Raw genomic sequence first — 14,953 nt, 5'->3', positions numbered from 1 at the left:
TGGTTTTCAGAAAATAAGGGTGTCTGCTTGCCATCTTGAATACTCCCAACTGCAAAGGTAATTTGCCTCATCTGGATGGTAATTAATGGATAATGTGATGGCAGAGATTGTCTAAATTGGTAAGGGAACACTGGCTAAAACTAGCTTTGAAAAGTTGATAGTATAGTATGATGGTATGATAGTTGAGGCGTATTTATAAGTTGTAAACCTTTATATGTTATGTGTTTATATGTTAGTAAAGTCAGCTGTGTCCTATGTTATGTGTTAAGAGTATACTAAATTAAAAAGTGGGGAACTAGAAACAGTGAGGGAAAGCAAGAGGGTACTTTATTTCATCTTTAAAAGCTAAGGCTAAGCTAAAGCCAGATCATGTCATGTTGTGGAAGATGTAAATGGCATAATTTTAAGGGAAAAATACACAGGTGGCAGAGAATAATAAAGTGGACATGTATTCTGTTTACTATGTACTGAGCACTGCTCAAAATTTTTAAATAAATTCTCAGAATATGTATTAGACATGATTTTCCTTCTTTTAGAAAATGAGACAGCCGAGAAGTTAAGTTGCTTACCCAAGGTCACAGAATTAACTAACTGGAAGAGCCAGAATTTGAACCTGGGTGTCCAGTGTGAGGATGCTTTTTGTGTATGAGCTATTTCATATTTCATTATTATTTGTGTGTGTGTGTGTGTGTGTGTGTGTGTGTGTGTGTGTAATTGAATTAGGTAATTCTGTGGAATTCAAATTAGTTTGAACACATAAAAAAGGTTTCCATTTTCTCAGAATATTTCAACTTGAATGTTTGTATATTCTTGGTGGGGAGGTGCTGGGGGAGAAAACCTTATTTGCCCTCAGAATTTGCAGTTTGTTTTGAGGACAGGAGGCCACACATCAAAGGTGTAAGAACAGAAACAGGAACTTATAAAAAGAGCAAATTAATGACATACAAAGTAGAGGCATGTCTTAAAGGGTACCAGGAATTTTTCCACGACCTAATTTTTTACTTCTATCCTTTGTCTTTCATAATGCTATTGGTTCCTTTGAGGTTTTTCAAAAACTTAGAACTATATAAACATGGGTAGAAAATAACAAAAACAAAATGAAAATGAGAAAACAAATTGCTTATATTTACTGATTTGTATGATTTTCACCTACTGGAAAAAAATTGTCCACAGGAATTTTTGTTAGTAGAGCTGTGTATTTACCACCAAGCTAACAATGGAGAAAGATGTGTGGGCTTTGTTCAGAAGTTATCCCCCTAAGTCTCTTGTTTATGTAGAAAAAGGCGACTTTGGGATAAATTATTCCTCAACAAACAAACGAACAAAAAGTATTGCTTACACCTGACATATAGGCTGGAAGATTGGGGTGAAGTGGGAATGATTGACTGTGATACATGGGCAGTTTCTTTTGGGGAGCAGTGAAAATGTTCTATAATTAATTACTGTGATGGTTACACAGTTCTATAGTTACACTAAAAAACTTGGAATTGAACACTTTAAATGGGAATGTGAATTATATCTCATTTAAAAAAATGACCTCAGGGCGCCTGGGTGGCTCAGTTGGTTAAGCAACTGATTTTAGCTCAAGTCATGATCACGAGCAGTTCATGAGTTTGAGCCCTGCATCAGGCTGTGTGCTGACAGCTCAGAGCCTGGAGCCTGCTTCAGATTCTGTGTCTCCCTCTCTCTATGTGTCTCCCCCACTTGCACTCTGTCTCTGTTTCTTGAAAAGGAATAAACGTTAAAAAAACAAACAAACAAAAAAACCCACTTGACCTCTAGTGAGTGAACATGGTGGTAAAATATACATAACATAAAAGGTAACATTTTAACTAATTTTAGGTGTACAATTCACTGGCATTAAATATATTATAGAATGTTGTGTAACAATTACCACTGTCCATTTCCAGAATCCTCTCATCATTCCAAACAGTAATTAACTTTTAATATGCCAATCCGAGTTTGGAAGCAGTAGTCTTGACCTACTTAATTTTATACCTTTAGACTTTAAAAATACTTGCTTCCCCCAAATTGAGTTTTATTTCTCTAAAATTTTTTAGCCTTTTCCATTTGTTTCCCCCTCAAACATGCTTTTTCTTTCGTGTTCCTTCAGATAACAGCAAGTTGTCCAAATAAGAAACCCCTATTATATTTTCTCTGCTTCTTTATTCCATGTATTTAATCACCAGAGCCTTTAGATTGTGCCTCCTTAATATCTTTGAATCTGTCCACTACTCTATTGCCACTGTTATTTACTTAGACTTCTATCTACTTTCACTTGGATTTAATAGTCCTAGAAGGATCAGTCGAGCAAAAATAATTTCCAAGAATTAAGATAAATAAACATGCTTATAATAAGGAATAGGAGACATCCATGCAGAGAGTTCAAGTGAAACGTGATAAGTCTGATGCCTTTCCTGAGTACTCTAGTCCACATTGGTTCTCTTTCCTATCCAAGATTCATTCATTCATCAAATATTTATTTTGTATCTTCTGTGTGCTTTAACAGTTTGTAAAACACTCTGTCCACCTTCAAATACATGTCCTATCCACTTTTCATACCCATTGCTGTCACCCTAGTACAAGCCATCACCGCCCACACCCCCTGTCTGCTTCTCTCTTCACCTGTTTAAATGCAGCACTCAGGTAACCCTGTTGAAACAGGAGATCTTACCAATCTTCTGTTTGAGAACCCTTGTGGGGCTTCTCCCACCTCTCAAAGTCAAAATCAGAGTCTTTCTTACAGTGAAGACCTGTGAGTCCCCTGTGGATTGGCCCTCTATAGATCGCCTGTATCACACGCTCCCTTTACTGGCTCATTTCCAGCCTTGCTGGTTTACTCCACCCTAGGAAATGCCACATGTGCTTTTGCTTCTGGGCCTTGGTGCTTTATGGAGATAGTGCTTGCTCATCCAGGTCATTTCTCAGACATCACTTGAGTGAGACATTTACCTTTTTTGTTGTCCATTTCCCACATTGGATGAACTTTGCTTCTTTTATTCCATGCAGTGTATCCAGGGCCTAGATGTCTGACAGATACACTAGACAGGTACTCAGGGTGTATTTATTTAACGTCTGCTTGCCTAGCACGTAGTACATTCTTCCTTTTCTGTGTAGCCTTCCTGGTGAGATTTTTGTCTTTCGTGTAGTGACTATGATGCTACTTTCGTATCTCCTCTATTTCTAGCAAATATATGCTGAAATAAATGACATCTTTATTATTTATTTTTATGTGCTAGATTTGTTTTTCTTCACAGTTTTGTGTCTTAAAAGTAGATGAGGCTTCAAAAATGTTAGTAGCCCCCCAAATCAACTTCTTTAATGTTTGCTTTTAAGTTTCTGTAAGAAATTCTGAAGCAGGCTGTCGGCGGAAGTAGGAGGAGTGACCTGGGTTGATGAACTCCGCAGCAGGGTTGCTGAGATCAACGAGCTCAGTGGCCAGTGGCAGCTGGTAGCGGGTGGGATGAGGGGTGGGCAGAGCCTAGGTGGCAGCAGGGGTAGTGTGTGGCCTAGGGCATGACAGCCAGTGCTGGGGAATGGTGCTTCATGGAAAACGACCCTGGTCTCTTCACTGAGCTCATTAAAGGATTTGGTTGCTGAGGAGCCCAAGTAGAAGAAATACGGAGTTTAGAGCCTAAGAATTTTGAAAAGTTAAAGCCAGTTCATGGGCTAATTTTTTTTGTTTGTTTGTTTTTCAAGTGGCAGCCAGGAAAAGAATCAGCACCCTCTGTATCTTTAGTTCAGGACTCCAGACTTGACATGATATTTTTTGCCAAGCAGATAATTAAGAATGTTTGTGCTAGTCAAGCCACAGTAAGTGTGTTATTGAATTGTACCCATCAAGGTGTCCATTTAGAAGAGACATTATCAGAGTTTAAAGAACGTTCACAAAGCTTTGATGCAGCTATGAAAGATTTGCATTGAGCAATCCAGGTGTGATTCGAAAGTCCACAATAGCTTGTCCAGACAGCAGATGTTTGCATTTGATGCAAAGTCATCAGCAAAAGAAGAAGATGCTTTTCACTCTGTCAGTTATGTTCCTGTGGACAGAAGATTGTATGAATTAGATGGATTAAGAGAAGGACCGACTGGTTTAGATGCATGAGATCAAGATGACAGCACAATGAAGCAGTCATAGAAAAACGGATACAAAAGCACAGTGAAATTTGATTTAACTTGATGGCCATTGTGTCTGACAGAAAAATGAGACATGAACAGATAGCAGTTACAAGACAACTTGCTGAGGAACTCTTGGATGCAGATCAGGATAATAATATGTTAAGTGCTGTTCAGTCAGAGGTTGCCAAAACTCAGATGCTTATTGAAGAAATAGTACAGAAACTAAAAAGATAAGAGATCAAAAATACCAGAGGGTAGCATAATTATCTGCCTTTCATTATGGAATTTTTAAAGATTTTAGCAGAACACTAGCAGTTAATGCCACTAGTAGAAAAAGCAAAAGAAAAACAATGCAAAGAAAGCACTGGAAACAATGAAGAAGACGCTTTGGGATGTGTACGCATTTATGCTTCTGCACTTATTTTCATGGAAACCATTAAGTATAAAGAGCTTTGAACAGCATCCTAGTTGACTCACCTTGATAGCATGTCTATAGTTTGGCAATAGTACCAATCTGTCTTTAATGCATGGATTCTTTCTCTGCTTGCAGCATACAGTATGCATGTAGTGCACAGTAAATAAAGGTCATTTGGGGCGCCTGTGGCTCAGTCAGTTAAGTGGCTGACTTCGGCTCAGGTCATGATCTCACAGTCCGTGGGTTCCAGCCCCGCGTCGGGCTCTGTGCTGACAGCTCGGAGCCTGGAGCCTGCTTCAAATTCTGTGTCTCCCTCTCTCTCTGCCCCTCCCCTGCTCATGCTCTGTCTCTGTCTCAAAAAATAAATAAAACATTAAAAAAAATTTTTAAAAATAATAAAGGTCATTTAAGAGTGCTTGCCCACATTCCATTATTCGACATTGGATCTGAGAACTTCTGTTGGTTCTCTGGATGTATATACTATCCTAATGAACCTAGAAATCACACAAATGATCATCTCTTCCTGTAGTTGTTATTTATAATTAATCTCTTAATCTTTTAGCTCACTTGCATGCTTAAAATTTATAAATGTCAGATCTTGATTAAACTGGATCTCTTGTTTCTCATCATTAATGAAAAAAATCATTATTTGTCTTTGATATCTAAACGTTTTGAGGATTTTGACACTGAATGCAGATTATTTGAAAAAGACAAAAATATGATTTCTGGTGATTTTTTCATTGCTGCTGATGGAAAAAATAATAAACATCCCAATTGTATTTTAGCAGACTTAAAAAAAAAAAAAAAAAAACAGAAATCCTGAAGCATATTCACAACTACTGTATATGCACCGTTTCTTTCATTTGGTGACCTTAATATAAATTGGTCATTTTTCTCAAATCTGAGCACTTTTTAAAAAGTTTTTTTAATGTTTATTTGAGAGAGAGAGAGAGAATGACCAGGGGAGGAGCAGAAGAGAGGGAGACATAATCCAAAGCAGGCTCAAGGCTCTGAGCTGTCAGCACAGAGCCCAACATGGGGCTCAAACTCACGAACCGTGAGATCATGACCTAAGCCAAAGTCGGGCGCTTAATCGACTGAGCCACCCAGGTGCCCTATGAGCACTTTTGTTTTAATTGACTATATTGAATTTGATGAAGTGGTTCATCATTTACATGGAGTAAATAATTTGTATGAAACAAACTTACACATTCTATTGAGACTTCTGTAAATGTACAAAAAAAAATTTTTTTTTTAAATAAGTAGCAGTTTTAATGGGGATTCAACATTCAGCTGTTTTCCTTTAGGCTCTTGAAAACCCCAGAGACTTAAGAATGTTTTTCATTACTGTTGATTATCAAATCTAAATGTTCACTTGCCAACCCACTTCCTCTTTCTTGGAAGAAGTAAAAGTTATTTTTAGACATCTGATTTCCTGATTAAGTGGAGTCAGGAATCCCAGCAATTCTCCCTATTAAAGGATATGCTTACACATGTAAGGAATGTTCTGTTTACCTAGGGTTTATTTAGTTCAGGAATATCTTAAACCCTGGGACAAGTCCAGCCTTCCCTAAACTGTCTGTCTACATCTACACCCTCTGCTCAGCTCTACCTTTTAAAATGGAAATCAAACTCTACTCCTTTCCAAAAGAACCTATCCTTCTATTGTAATTTAGCAAAAGCATTAGTCCTAAGAAATTAATATTTTGCCATTGCCATATTTGATGGTCAGAATTTCAGATTTGAGTCTTCCTTAGAAAGCACAATCTCAAGAGAACCCATTTTTGTACATCGATAATATATTATGCTTACTGAGAGATTGGCGTCATTTTAACTTTTCCTTTGCTAATCTGATTAGTTCTGTGCCCATTGCAGGCTGATAATCCCGGTGATAATGCCCTGCAGCTCTCCTAAAAGGCCTTCATCCAGGAGGGCAGTTGGAACCAGATTCGTTAACAATACTTGTGCCAACCTTTCATCAGCTACTCCCCCTTGTGAACTATGTAGACAAAACACCTAATACTAAAACATCTAGGGAAAAATGACTTTGAGAATGAAAGCAGATTCACAGGTGGAAAATAAATATTTTTATGGCCAGTATTGTCTGATTTGTGCATTTGTTCATATCATTTAAAAGAGAAAGGAGGAAAAAGAGGAAGGGCCAGCCCCTTTATGCTTTCATTTCCTGCCTCGGGGCAAGGGTTTTAACTCCAAAGTATGCTTTTCATAACACTTTCTCTGTCTTACAAATTCCTGGAACACCTAGCAAATTTCATTATTTTTCCAGGTTTGTCTTAACTAACAAAGGCTGACAGGAGACCGCCTGAGACCACCCTGCATATATTGTCATTTTTACAAAGTCCCAGTTTGCCATCTCACTAGCAACGTATGAGAGGTTTCATATTTTTGTCAGCATTTGCTAGAGCCTCTCCAACATATTTTAATGCATTTAAAGACACATTTTCGTTAGGGGAAATCAGAGAGGGAAGTGGAAAAAAGAAGAGACATTTATTGTTATGCAAATTAGGACCTGTATCATGTTGTATTTAATATGTTTATTCGTTTCTCCCTTTGCCTTGCCTTCTCAACCCAACTCAATATTTTGAGAATATTTACTACATTCCATCCAAAGGAAAAAAAATGTACAGAAACAAACAGGAAGAAGACCTAAACAAATAGAAAGATTCCTGTGCTCATGGATTGGAGGACTTGGTATTGTTAAGACAACAGTACTTCCCAAATTGATCTACAGATTCAACAATATCCCCATCAGAATCCCAGCTGCCTTTTTTGTAGAAGTTGGCAAGTGGATCCTCATATTCATTTGGAAATGCAAGAGACAAGAGATCCAGAAAAGTCCAACTTGAAAAAGAACAAAGAGGAGTCACATGTCCCGAAGCTGTGGTATCAAGATAGTGTCAAACTGGCATAAGTATAGATAGACAGACCATGAAATACAAACGAGAGTCCAGAAGTAAACTTTTAATTTAGGATTAGTTGGTATTCAATAAGACAATCCAATGGAAAAGAATAGTCTCTCTTAACAAATGATTCTGAGACAATTAGATATCCGCATACAAAAGAATGAAGTTAGACCCCTACCTCCCACCTTGTACAAAAATAACTCAAAATGGATCAAAAGCCTAAGTGTAAGAGCCAAATTTACCAAACTCTTAGAAGAAAATGTAGATGTAAGTCTTCATGACTGTGGGATTAGGCAGTGCTTTCTTAGTTATGACACCAAAAGAATCAGCAACCAAAAAACATATATTGCACTTCATCAGAATTACAAGCTTTTGTTCTTTGAAAGACACCCCATCCAGAAAGTGAAAATACAACCCTCAGAATGGGAGGAAGTTTTGCAAATCATGTCTGATAAGACTCTAGTATCCAGAATATAGAAAGAACTTTTACAACTCAAACTAAACAACCCAATTAAAAATGTGCAAAGGATACAAATAGGTATTTCTCCAAAAAAGATAAATGGCCAATAAACACAGAAAAAAAGGTATTTAAACCTGTTAGACGTTAGGGATTTGCAAATGAAAATCACAGGATACCACTGTACTCTCACTGGTATGGCTTAAGTAAAAAAGACAGTAATGTTGGTGAGGATCTAAGCAATTGGAATGGCGTGTTCCCGTATTACTGGTGGGAATGTAAAATGTCCCAGCCACTTTAGAAAACAGTTCCAGTTCCTCAAAAAGCAGACACCAAAGAGTTACCACTTTACCCAGAAATTCTCTTCCTAGGTATATTCCCAATCAAATTGAAAACATACGCAGCATTATTCACAGTAGCCAAAAAGTAGAAACAACCAGTGTGCATCAACTGATGAGTAGATAAACAAAATGTAGTATATCCATTAAAAAAGAATGGATTAAAAAATAATTCTTAAAAAAGAATGAAGGACTGATATGTTATAACATGGATGAACCTTGAAAACATTAAGTGAAAGAAGTAAGATACAAAAGGCCACATAAAATATGATTCCATTTATATGAAATGTCCAGAATAGGCAAATCATAGAGACAGGAAGTAGATCAGTGGTTGCTCAGGGCAGTGGAGAGAGGAAAATGGGGAATGACTGTTAACGGGTAAGGAGTTTCTTTTGGGAGAGATGAATTACATACTAGTGATGGCTGCACAACTTTGAATATGCTAAAAACCATTGAGTTGTACATTTTTAAAAGGGTAAATGTTACAGGATGTGAATTATATCTTAATAAAAGGAGGAGAACTGAAAAAGAGTAGAGTAATGGGGGAGTACAATTTATTATATAAACTGTAATAATTTGTAATAGTCAAAGTAATGGAATAGAAATAAAATTCCAGAAAGGTAAGAAAAGGGTCTGCTGAAAAGAAGCCTTACCTAATCATAAAGTATTGTGTTTTAATGTACTGCTAATCATTTAGCTCATATTTTACATTGGGTTTTCCCATGTGTGGTTTTACACTTTAAATATACCAGATTGCTCCACATTTATATCTTCCTCTACATAATTGGTAATATCGTAATTAAATCTAGGGGGAGGTAAAAACATACCCAAGATCATATAGCTGATGTGTCTCCAACTCAAGTTTAAGGGTAAAGAGAAAAGAAACCCATGGTTCCTATGTAGAAAGAACGTTAGGGCCAGTAGTGGCTCTCAACTAACCAGGAGCAGTGCTGCCTTCCTAAGACATATTTGGAAAAATCTAGGGGCATTTTTGGTTGTCACCGATTAGGCTGTGGGGTGGTGGTATTGGCATTTATTGCCAAGGGGCCAATGATTCTAAGTGTTCTTCAGGACACTGGACAGCCTTAACAACCAAGAATTGTGTCCCATATGCCAATCGCAGTCTTACTGAGAAACACTGGCAGTGGTTGACTGAAATTTTGCAGGATGCCCCCTGTTGGAAGATAGAGCAGTGACTGAAATCTTAGAATGGAAATTTGGAAGTGTTACTAGACAAGAGAACTCGTTCCAATCTTAGATTTGGTTCCTTGCCGCTCAAAAGTCAATAGTGGAGAGACAGGTGATGTTGGGAAAGGAAAGATTGCTTTATTCAGGAAGTGGGCAACATGGGAAGATGGTGGACTAATATCTCAAAGACCATCTGCCCCATCCAGGGGAAGCCAGAAGGTTTTAAAAGGGAATGCACAGGAAAAGGGAGGGGGATATGTGCAAGAGAAGCAGGTGCCCAGACAGCCACTCCTCTGTTGACATGAGTGTGAACAGAATTGCTGGCAGCAGCAATAACTGCTTTCAAATGTAGTCAGACCTTATCTTCTGAGAAAGTTTGGTCCTTCACTCCTCAAGGCCAGTGGTCTGCAAATCTCAGAGAAAGTCAGGTCTGCTACAGATCAAGGGACTTGGGTCAGAATAAGCTTGAGACAATTTAACCCTTAATACTGGTTGAAGTGCTATTATACGAAGGATGCGGGATGAAAGGAAATCTCTCGGCACCAACTCTTTCCCTAGGAACAGATGGATCAGGGCCCAAGAATCAAGGAGATGTGTGGCCTCCAGGGCTGGGTGGTGGAGGCAGGGTTAGTGTAAGATTCTTAAGAGGCAGGTAAGTCTCCAAGGGAGGCTCCAGCAGGCACCATCAGTGACTTTAATTAAACAGTTACTCAGTTCTTTTTTTACATTCCTGTTAACTACCATTCCCTTTTATGTCCTACTTAATACAGAAGCTAAACAGGGTCTGTGAGCAGTGGTTGAGGGTACAGTCTTTGAAACTAGAAGAACCAGGGAGTTCAAATCCTGGTTCCTCCTCTTGGAGTTACTTAGCCTCTCCTGGCATTGGTTTACTTTCCCCAGCTGCAAAATAACTCTTAAATTTGCCAGTTTCTAAAAGGGAAAGGAGGGCACCCCTACTAAGTCTCTTCTTCTCTCAGAAATTATTGATGTGGTGTAGGAAAGACACTGTGGTTTAAGTATCGTAGCCAAGGTTTACTTGTCTCTTTTGAAAGTGTCATCGTGATTGCATCTGAGATTTTCTACCGTGCAAATAATTTACAGTTCGTGGAACTGCTGTAATAGCAATAGTTAAGGCAGACCTGACTGCCTCTTCAGCTAAGCCCAGAATACTTCCAGCCAAGCAAGAGATTGAGCTGTTGTCCTAACATTACATTTAGATGTAGCACCACTCATATAAGAGAATGCCAAGTTCATTTACATTAATATAAATCAACATGTTCTTCCATTCACTAATGGGAGACTATACAGTAGTATCTTATTAGAAGATAAGGCTGGCTGGTAATGGACTTGGTAATATTTAGAGATATAGCAACTGAAATGAAATACAGTTTGGAAATTGCTGTTACCAGCCAAAGGAAAGGGAAGAAGCATTTAGTGAGCCTGGCACCCTGCTTGCTATACTACATACTTTCTGTGCCTTGAAGGGGATCAGTACTAAGAGCTTCCATAATCACTGTGGGAATAGCCTTTGAAAACATAGTTTGCATGTGATCTCATTTACTTGATACAATATAATACTTGTTTAAGAGATCTTTAAGATAAAACCCCATTTTAGATTTGAGTGGAGACATGTTTAACATAGGCAAAGTAAGTACACAATGTGTGAGTTTATTCTACTTTTCTAAAATGCTTTTCAAGAGAAAAACCACTAGAGTGAAACATAGTTGCTTTTCACTTGGCAGTATGATCTAACCAAAGTAAAATATTAGAAGTAACTTTCCAAATAGCAAAAATAAGCCATTTGGATAGATGATTAAACTAAAAGATTGATAGTTAAATTCAATTCTTAGACCTATAGTATTAAAGAGATTCTATGTGGGGCGCCTGGGTGGCTCAGTCGGTTAAGCGTCCGACTTCAGCTCAGGTCACGATCTTGTGGTCCGCAAGTTCGAGCCCCGCGTCGGGCTCTGGGCTGATGGCTCAGAGCCTGGAGCCTGTTTCCGATTCTGTGTCTCCCTCTCTCTCTGCCCCTCCCCCGTTCATGCTGTGTCTCTCTCTGTCTCAAAAATAAATAAATGTTAAAAAAAAAAAAAAAAGAGATTCTATGTGAACTGTCCACAATGTAACATTTTTTATAGTTTAAATTAGACCAAGGTGATGGGTAGTGTTTTTCCATATTTTATCCTGCCTTAATAACCCTTACCTTGTAGTTAAAGCTGAAAACCAATTGAGCCCATTCTTGGGGCTGTTTTGTTTGGGGGACCCTCAATTAAGAAAACCCTTAACCTACTTTGAGATTATGACCTTGAAGAAAAAGGGAGGAGGGAGAAGAAGTTCTTCAATTTCAAATTTTCCCAGCCCGTTATAATTAATTGGAAAGTGTAAGTCTGAAGAGTAGCAGTAATTTTATTTTATTTTTCCCAGGAAAGCAGATTATATCAGCATATCCAGGAAATCTAAGAAGATTAGGAACTGTGTAATGGAGTATGATGTGAGTTAGGGGATCAGATCTGGCTGAACATCATTTATATTTGTGTCCTTTATTTTGAAAGATTTCAGTTAACACCAGAGATGGTATTTTTGAAGTTGCAGACTCAAACACATTTTGTTGATTATGTTATAAGTTATATAAAAGCTCATCAGCTAAATTGACAATTATATTGCTATTTAAGCAGGTGAGTACATGCCATAATTTTTGAAGAATAAGTTCTGAGTAGTTAGCACTAATGCCATTTCAGACAAAATGCTCCCTTTTTTATCCCCTTACTCTATACATAGGTCTTGTCCTGTTGTTTTTGTAACCAGTCCTGAGACATCAGGAAATTTGTAGCTCACAGAACACTAGCTGTTCTGATTGATACCTGTCTGGGAGGGCTTACGAAATTTTATTTGAGTAATAATCCAGTAGTTCCTTCAAACATTAAGTTCACATGGCTGGCAATCGTGAGGAATCTGGATTAAGACTTGATACAAATATTCCTTTTGGAGAACATCTGGAATGCATTTGGTACAACCTCACAATCTATTTGGCAGGGTGAATAATTATAGCTCCAAATCTAATCCTATCTTGTTCGGTGACTTGAAGTTATTAATACATAGTGGTTATCAATAGGTAGATAGTTGTGATGCCCCACCTTTTGAGGTTTTGTTTCCTTAAAAGAACTAAATCTAATGATGCCATCACAATCTATTGATCCTTCATTACTTCCTAAGCATAAAATTCATTGCAAAGAAGTTGAGGACTAAAAATGATGTATTAAAGTTATCTCTTATATTTTCTGAGAAATGAAATTATGTGCTCCTGTTTTCTTTTTTTCATGCCAAGCTGTAGATTTTATTAAGGAAGTTCTAAAAATGGTTTCACTTAACCATATTGAAGAACTCCAAACTCACGGCCACACAGCAAGGCTTAGTTGTAAAGTTAAAGAGAATCAGTATTAAGGTTGGTTTTTTTTTTTTTTTCAATTGCTTTGATGCTTTTTATCATCCTTAAAAGTAAAGATTTATGTTTGCAAAGTAGAGAAGAATGCTGGCCTCTTCTAGTACCATCTGTGTTCTTAAAAAGATAAAGACATTTTAAGAGTTAGATTTTTTAAGACAAGACTAAACCTTCTTTTTACACTTTACATGTTTTAAATCCCTAACAGTTGGTCAGACTCTTGGTCTTGGGGTCATGAGTTTGAGCCCCACATTGGGTGTAGAGTTTACTTAAATAAAAAAAAAAAAAGAAAGAAAGAAAAAAGAAAAAGAAATAGGTCTAAATCCCTCTTAGACCATTCTTCCAGCCTGTTATAACTTGTGGCAACTCTGTGGTAAGAAAACTTCTTAGAACTGAGCTAGCAGATTGGACTTAAGTAGCAGTTACACTTCTTGCATTAATATTAACTAGTATTTTAGGTGATATTTAATTCAAAATAGGTAACTGTGTTGTCTTTAAAATTCAGTGTCACGTCAAAAAAAGGAATAACCACTTAACTACTTCCCAGTATATGTAAATGCCAGAGCTTACTGAATTGTGTGCTATTATTTATTTTTCCTATTATTATCTTTGATATTATTAGGTTGTACCACAAGAAATTGCCATTTTTAGGTCACAAATAGTCAAATATTAGCAGTTCATGGTTCAGGCTGCGACTTTTGTAGCATAAATAGACCACTGAACTTGTATGATTTGCTGCCATTTGTGATTGAGTTGACTTCTTTCTTTAGCACTGGTCTTGACACTTCCTCTCGGTCTTTATTCCCCGTACTCACCAGCAGTGACTGTGGTCTGCTGTTCAGGGTGAGTTCATTGGAAGAACTATTTTTCACTTGTCTTGTACTTGCCCTGTGTCTCCCTAGGCTCCTGCACCCATTCACCCCTACCCTATTCATTTGCCAGTAAGTACTGTTTTAAAAATAGGACACAGATACTCTTACCCAGTAAAGGGCTGTGCTCTTTAAAGTTTGAAAAATACATAATTTCTTGATGTGGTGTAGAAGAAAAAACACCCAGAGAACGTTGATCTGCCTCCTACTGAAAGAAAGGCCTTAGAAAAAGTAATTTAACACCTGCGGGCAGTTTCTTTTTGTCAATAGTACATTCTTTTACTATACCCATCTAAAAGCAGTTGGGATCAAATGAAATGGAGCTGTTAATTTCTTCTTTTTTTAAAATTTATTTTTAAATTGTATTTCAATTCTAGTGTGACTATGATACCTAGATATATATTTAGGAGAGAATTCTTTTTAACCTCAACTTTTAATAGCTGCCAAAATGAAGGTTGGTGATCTCTGATGTCCATTAGCACGTGAGTATGCAAACAAAAAAATGGTGGTGCATCTTTACAAAGGAACACGAGTCAGCAACAATGGGGCTATATAAGTTGGGGATCCTAAATGCCTACTCCCACTGTCTTCAGGTTGTGTAATGTGAGTGTCATTTTAGATGTATGTTCTCCTGGGACTCTTCTTGTCTGGGGGCAGATGGTGATGAATCGTGCACCTGAGATTTTCACTTCCTTCTGTTAGAGAAAACTTGCTTAGAAAGATATAATAATTGAAAAAGTTAAGGTCTTCATCTCCTAAGATTTCCTCTTTTCCTTGATAATTTTTCTTTAAAAAAATTTTTTTTAATTAATGTTTTTTATTTATTTTTGAGAGAGAGGGAGAGACAGAGTGTGAGCAGGGGGGAATGGCAGAGAGAGAGGGAGACACAAAATCTGAAGCAGGCTCCAGGCTCCGAGCTGACAGCACAGAGCCCGATGCGGGGCTCGAACTCACGAACCGTGAGATCATGACCTGAGCCGCAGTCGATGCTTAACCGACTGAGCCACCCAGGCGCCCCCTTTCCCTTGATAATTTTTCTTGATATTCTTGGAATGAGAAAAAAAATTTTTTTAGGATGAAGTCTTGCCATTTGCAATGAAAAAAATTTTTTTCAGCTATTTGGTTTGTGATGAGAAAAAGGTAGCAAATTGCAAAATAATAAGGTGAATGCAGAAAAAAATAATGTATACTAATATGTAGGTGT

General features: G+C 37.6%; 1 protein-coding gene and 1 pseudogene across 1 annotated transcript in view; both read left to right on the top strand.

Annotated features, from left to right (window-relative positions):
• Positions 1–14,953, top strand: part of SPTLC2 (serine palmitoyltransferase long chain base subunit 2) — a 103,491-nt gene that overhangs the window by 77,374 nt on the left and 11,164 nt on the right. The window lies entirely within an intron of this gene.
• Positions 1,657–7,649, top strand: LOC109500941 (annotated as a pseudogene).

Source organism: Felis catus, chromosome B3, assembly GCF_018350175.1.
Source record: "Felis catus isolate Fca126 chromosome B3, F.catus_Fca126_mat1.0, whole genome shotgun sequence".
Taxonomy (NCBI): Eukaryota; Metazoa; Chordata; class Mammalia; order Carnivora; family Felidae; genus Felis; species Felis catus.
The sequence above is the reverse complement of the archived record's forward strand: the minus strand, read 5'-3'. Positions and strand labels throughout refer to the sequence as shown.